Raw genomic sequence first — 6,647 nt, 5'->3', positions numbered from 1 at the left:
GCGAAGACTAGAACCTGGATCAGGCGCACCTTAGTCTCCATCCTGACGTCATTGCTTTTCAGTACTCTTGAGAGGTCCCTCACAGCTGACTTTCCAAATGCAATTTGTCTCCTGATTTCCTGGCTGCTGTTACCAAGAGTGTTGATTGTGGAGCCAAGTAAACTAAAACTGTTAACTATCTCAATCTCTTCACCATCCATTCCTCATTAGTAGTCTAAAGACCTTGATTGTACATGTTGTTGTTGTTATTTGTTGTCATTTATGTTATGTGACGATGCCAATTGGCCCAGTGGTGAGAATCTTTGTTTTCTTGATGTTGAGCTGCTAACTACGGGTAAGTAAAGAAAAAAGGGCTGAGACATGGTTTCCTAACAATTGTCATCTGCCCTATGGGAGCTAGCATTATGATGACTCTTCAATCCCACACACTTTTTCTGTGGAGTCAATTCCTATGTACAGCTACCTTGCTTCCAATGTTAAAAATCCTAATGAGAGGAGACTGGTTATCTTTTGCTTTTGAAGAAACTGGTGGATTCAAACCACCAGGCATGCATGGACTTAGTTAGCAGGACAACAGGCTATGAACTATATCACCACAACTCCTTTGATGGGCTTAGAAATCTTCAAATAGCCTAGGATCTGACTGAAGATTCCTCCTATTTCAGCTTAACCAGGGAGAAAAAGGAGAACAAATTTCTGTATTTACCATCTACACATGAAAACATTGAAACAGTTCTTATTGTACCATGTTTCCTATACGAACTCCTGAATACCTAAACATCAAATTAGACTGTAGTTTGTGCTGCACTTTTCCTGCCAACCTGCTCTATCCAATGACAAGTGAATAGGGATAGAAGAACCATTCCCTTGACTACTTTCTACTTTAATAAAGAATGTCAAGGTTTGGGAAAAAGGAAACAAACATATACAAACAGTGGTTTTGAAAATAAAAAAATTAGAAGAAAGTCAATTTTGTTAGCAAGTCCCTTTCTCGGGACATTATTGGGCTGTTTGTAATTTTCTCTCTTACTCTATTTTCTTGATTTCAAAATAGAAAAAGTACCAGGTGAACAAGTCAGTCTCTTATGTTTGGATAATTCACTCATAGCACAAATCTCTCCTTTTAGAAAAGTGGTTCTGGCAAAGATTCTACTGCTGCTGCCTCTGCTTATTTTGGATTTAAAGAACTTGTTAGCATTGAACTTCATTAACTCTAAAACATGGGAGCCTTGTCTTTTTGCTCTGAGTTCAATACTCAAAAAATGGTCCTTTAAATGATAACAAAATATTTCCAGTAGGACTAAAGTCATAGCATGCAGGTGACGTGTGAAATAGACATCACATTCCATCTGTCCCTGAGATAAAGATAAAGGTAAAAGAAAATGTGATTGCAAGTTTTCTCATGTAGATGAAGCAGCCATTCTCCATACGGAAGATTTAGTGCACTTACATCATCCAAGTATTCTTTAAATTGCAATTTTTTCCTGCTTTTTTCTAGACTTACATACGAATCTTTCTGGAGGGTTTATTTCTTAATCATATTTCACAGATGCGACATTATTTTGTGGTGTGGAGAGAAAACTGTGCCTACCTGGATTGGTAGGCCTCCTCTTAGTGGAAAGTGCTGGATCTACCAGGTAAACTAGAACTAGACAATAGTTGCATAATTTAAGAGATGCTAAAGGTGCTTTACTTTGCAAATGTGTCATTACTATGTCATCCCTTTAAGTCCAAACTGACTCACAACACACACACACACACACACACACACACACACAGACACACACCCCAAATTCACACTGATCCTCTGATAATGTAGCCCTTCCTGCAAATATTTAGGCAACAACATTCACTCCCTATGGTTTACTTTTCAAGTTTGTTTTCATTGACCTAACTTCACTACTTTCTCTCTTCCGGATGACATCACTCCTAACTCCTCTTCAACATGAATCTTCATCATAAGCTGAGTCATTTCCACTAGGTTGTTTGTTGTTTTTTTTTTATGAAAGACAAGAAGTTACTATAGGCTTTCTTAGGCTGTTTATGTACTTGTTTGCATGATTCCATGTTATAGGATTGTTACCCAGTTGGAGTATACACAATTCAAAGTGAACTTTCATTTTTAGAAGCTTTAGTATGAATCCAACATATTATTTCATTCTTGGTACTTTGTAATTGTGGATCCTGTGTCTGTGCGCCTATGGTGTTCTTGGTAAGTGTGAAGAATGTTGCCACTTTCTGCTTGTAGTTGCTAAATTAATGAGTCAGCACTGCACACTGAACACCTACTTGTGTCAGATTATCTGCTAAATATCTGTTTAGCTATTTAAGTTTCACAAAAACTCAATGATGTCTTATTGGACAGATAAGAAAACTGACAATCAGTGAAGCAAAGCAAACTTTCTAAAGCCACAAGCCAGTAGATGGACGAAGATTCCAACTAGAACTTCTTGGACTTTTTGATCAAGGTGAATTTCCTGAGGTGTTGATTGCATTTTCAGCTTGAATGATTATCTGTGGCTACTAAATCTTAGGGATTATTGTTCACTTACTAGTACGTTATACTTGTCATCTAAAAATGGTATACAGCTCAATTCATTCTAATGTTGTTGTTGTTGTTGTTAAGTGTTGTCGAGTCGCAGGCGACTCAAAGTGACCCTATGAAGGAAAGTCCTCAACACTTGTATGGCTTTCATCCTCTCTCCAGGTTCATAGGGTTTCTGGAGGCAAGCTATTATGGAAGTGGATGTCACTCCTCCCTCCAAGCTTGTTTTAATCGGGGAGCTCTACCAAACACTTTCTGCCCTGGATATTTTTATTAACACATTTGACAAGTCAGTGTCACAGTGTTCAGCTTCACAGTGACCACAAGTTACCACTGTACAACAAGTGTACACACCAGGGCTATATGACCTCGAAGAATGTTTGAACAAAAGCAATGAAAGACAGGCCTGAGGGCTGCGGGTTAAAAGTCACCACCTTTGGATTGTTAGCATCGCTTTCTGTTCACTGGGCCAACCGATCTCTCTCTATGTTGATGTTATTGTTAAGTGCCGTTGAGTTGTAGGCAACTCATAGTGACCCTATGAAGGAAAGTCCTCAACACTTATTTGACTTTCATCCTCTCTCCATGTTCACAGGGTTTCTGGAGGCAGGCTATTACGGACGGAATGAACTCCATTCTAATGAGTAAATATAAATCCATCTTACCCCTCTACCTTAATTGAAGTGATAAAAGAACTCATGAAGTCAGAGAAAAAAAATTTATGTTACTGTTTATTTAGCATACCAGAGATCCTAGCCTCCACCTAGAATTGATAATACTGGGAAAGAGAGTTAGAAGTAAGACGATTCAACTTCTCCCAGGCGATCAGGCAAATTATCACCAAAGCCAAACTTGTCTGAACACTTGTTATACATCAAAGCCAGCTAGCTGTTAAGGAGAAGTATAAAATAATAGAAGTTCAGTCCTTGTCCTATACAACCCTAAAATTTTATCTGAGTCCATCTTCAAATGCATTTCTTCATTTCTTATTGGCTGTACCCAGCCACCAATGATGTAAATAAAACATTCAGGTTTCTTGCAGAAATGCTACTTCACTATTCTTCATGCAATAATGCAGCGCACTGTAACAAGCTTTATAATGAGGCTATGAATTAAAGTGATGCATGGCTTTTCCGAGGTACAATATGCATCACAACAGCCTGTATTAACAATTTAAAACCATATAATGTGCTTTATAAGCTAATAAAGTAGCTACTTCTAAATGATTTATCAAATATGAATAATACATTCAGAAATAACTTACAGGAACAGGGCCAGCCTCCTCCCTACCCCCTTCTTTTGCTAGCTTTCTCTACAGATAATACTGAGGACACATGGGAGCCCAGTTACTGAGCTCTAGCCATCAGCCTTCTGCACTGCCAGGAAGCCTGCAAGAGTCCTCCCCAGAGTCTCCCTGTCTATTCCCTTATCCCCTATATTTTAGCATCCTCCTCTGCTTCTTCCCCATTTCTGCTTTTGTGACTACTCTATGATGCTATCTCTAGCTTTTTATCCATTCCTGGTCTTCCTTATTTCCTCTTCTTTCCAGTTTATGCTCAAAGAGAAGGCAGACGGTAATCTAGATTTCCCTGTATAAAAATAGATAGCCACAATACATTAAGCATAACCTATTAGGGACATGCTAAAAACACATAGTCATGACGGAGAATGATTTCACATGCTTTCTAAATACTCACCTGAGAGTCTAATCTATGCAAACTATTAAACAGGTGTTGTGGTCACTTCTTGGTTGACTACTTACCGTTTTGACTGCTAAGCGATGATTACCTAAAGATCTAAAGCATACTGGATTGTAGTCTGGGCTTCTTAGGTGGGATTTGACTTAAGGAATAAAAATTTACATAGGTAGAAACTACAAGTATAGTGACAGTCACAAAAGAAACTAGCTTTTACTTTAACTATAAGAATTAATTAGAAATTCTACAGAAAGTCACAGTCTCAAAGTCCATCAGACAGTTGAGACTATAAAAAAAGAAAAAAAATAAATCACCAAATGTTCTGCATTTTCTGGGAAGGAAAAGAATTTTTGTTTCTAAAATCTCTACAGAAAAATCAGGAAGAGAAAAATATCCACCACAGATAGGACATGGACATAAAAAACAACATTTTGCAGTTTTATAAAGTTTGTTGGGAGGCTGGCAAAATGTACTAGAGTCCTGAAGAGCCTCTGGCACATGTTGAGTTTACATCCACATGAAAACTCTTTTCCATATGAAATGAAATGAAACGTTGTAATGTGCCCAAACAGAGCCAATCACTGTCTGGTAGTAAAATTCTCACATTCATGTGAGAGAACTAGGTTAAGTTCCCAGACAATTTTTCCCATGTGCAACCACCAACCATCTGCCAGTAGAAGTTTGTATGTTGCTATAATGTGAACTTTATTTGATTAGATTTTCTCTATTAGGCTAGGCTAGGGAAAAAAAAATAACCTTGTGATCTACTTCTAAAAATCACTCAGTGAGGCCTCAAGAGGGTCACCCCAGTGAAGTAGCCATGGCGTCCTTGGCAGAAGGCTATGAGGGTAGGGGGCAGTGGCTTTAGGGTGTGGCTGGACAGATGGGATGCTGGAAATGGACCGAGCTATGCATGGCACTTACATTCTTGGTGTTCTACAAGAGGAAGAGGAAGATGAGAAACTGGATGCTCTGCAGGGGATCCTCTCAACTTTCCTGGAAGAAGACTCCTTACGTAATATCTGCCAAGAGAGTATAGAATGATGGTTAGAAACCCAGAACATTGTCACCAAAGTGAAAAAAAGATGATGAGGTACAAGTGAGTGCTACCTTAATTGAGAAGCAGGCACAGATTGTGATGAAGCCCAGGGTGGTGTCGGAAGAGGAGAAGCAGAGAAAAGCTGCCCTCCTGGCCCGGTATGCCAGTGTCACAGATGAAGAGCATGAAGCAGATGAAAAGAATGATCCAGGTGCTTCCACAATAAACACTGGTTCTGACAAGTCTCTCTTCTGAAACAACCAACGTTGAAGATGTTCTCAGTGCCCAAAACCAGAAGTGAGACTCACTTTGGGATAAGTCCCAAAGGAAGAAGGGAGAAGACAAGTTGCAGAGGGAGAGGGACAAAAGGGGAGTGAAAGTGATAACCAAGGCCCGCTCTCTCCTTTCTCCCAAGAACTTGCTCAAAGGGAGAACTAGTGGTACACATATCTTTAAGAGAAATGAGAGAACATTGCAGTTTCCCAAGACATTTATCCTTTCATTTACAAGGTCAAAAGGAACATCACACATCCTTCTAATTGTAACATGTGCTCTATCATTGTGATATGGGCCATCAGATTTTTATAGTTGTTATTTTTACCAAAGATCTGGACTGGAGAAACCTTTTCCTTTTAAAATACTAAGTTCTGTTCTCCTTTTTATCACTTTTCAGTATTCGGTGTCATCTTGGACAAATAGCATGAGAATCCAGAAAACTAACAGCTAAAAGAAAGTTTGCCAACCTCTATTTTGTACCATAGACTAGAAATTAACAATAAAGTTTACCATTGTGCAGAAGGTAAAAAGATGCATGGTTATACCCCTATTTATACCCTTATAGCCATGACATTTATCAAAAACAAGCTCCATCTTCTTAAGTAAAATCTATTTTTTTAAAAATTTGTTTTTTTTTCCATTCATTCATTATTGCAGTTTTCTCCCTGCCCACCCCTCCCCTCCAGTATTTCTGTCATGACAGGACTCTAGAGCAATGGCTACATGGTAGAGTGGACATGCGGGAGGATTTGTAAAACAATGAGAGAATTTTCCTTTTCCAAGAGAGGAGGGAGGGGGAAGGCTTGGAAGGGGAGAAATGTGCAACAATGAATGAATGGAAATCCAAAGCCTCTGTAAACTTTTACTGAAATTAATAATAAATTTAAATTTTAAAAAATTAAGTTAGAGTAAGGATGGCAATGGATTTATAACTGCTCACGCTAATAACACTATATCGTGGCATGAAGGAGGAATAGTGGAACTGTATCCACATTTACAATATTTTTCTTATCAAAACCATTTATGGAAAATAGGAACTGCATTGGAACATGTATCTCTGGATTGGATATTATGATATTGCTAATATTTC

General features: G+C 38.5%; 1 pseudogene; it reads left to right on the top strand.

Moving 5' to 3' along the window:
* Nucleotides 1-5,084: 5,084 nt before the first annotated feature.
* LOC102875450 overlaps nucleotides 5,085-6,647 on the top strand; it is a 63,734-nt pseudogene continuing 62,171 nt past the window's right edge.

The sequence above is a fragment of the Elephantulus edwardii genome, unplaced genomic scaffold, assembly GCF_000299155.1.
Source record: "Elephantulus edwardii isolate Elephantulus edwardi_28Jun2011 unplaced genomic scaffold, EleEdw1.0 scaffold00009, whole genome shotgun sequence".
NCBI classification, from domain to species: Eukaryota; Metazoa; Chordata; class Mammalia; order Macroscelidea; family Macroscelididae; genus Elephantulus; species Elephantulus edwardii.
Note: the sequence above shows the minus strand (reverse complement) of the source record. Positions and strands in the feature narration are given on the sequence as shown.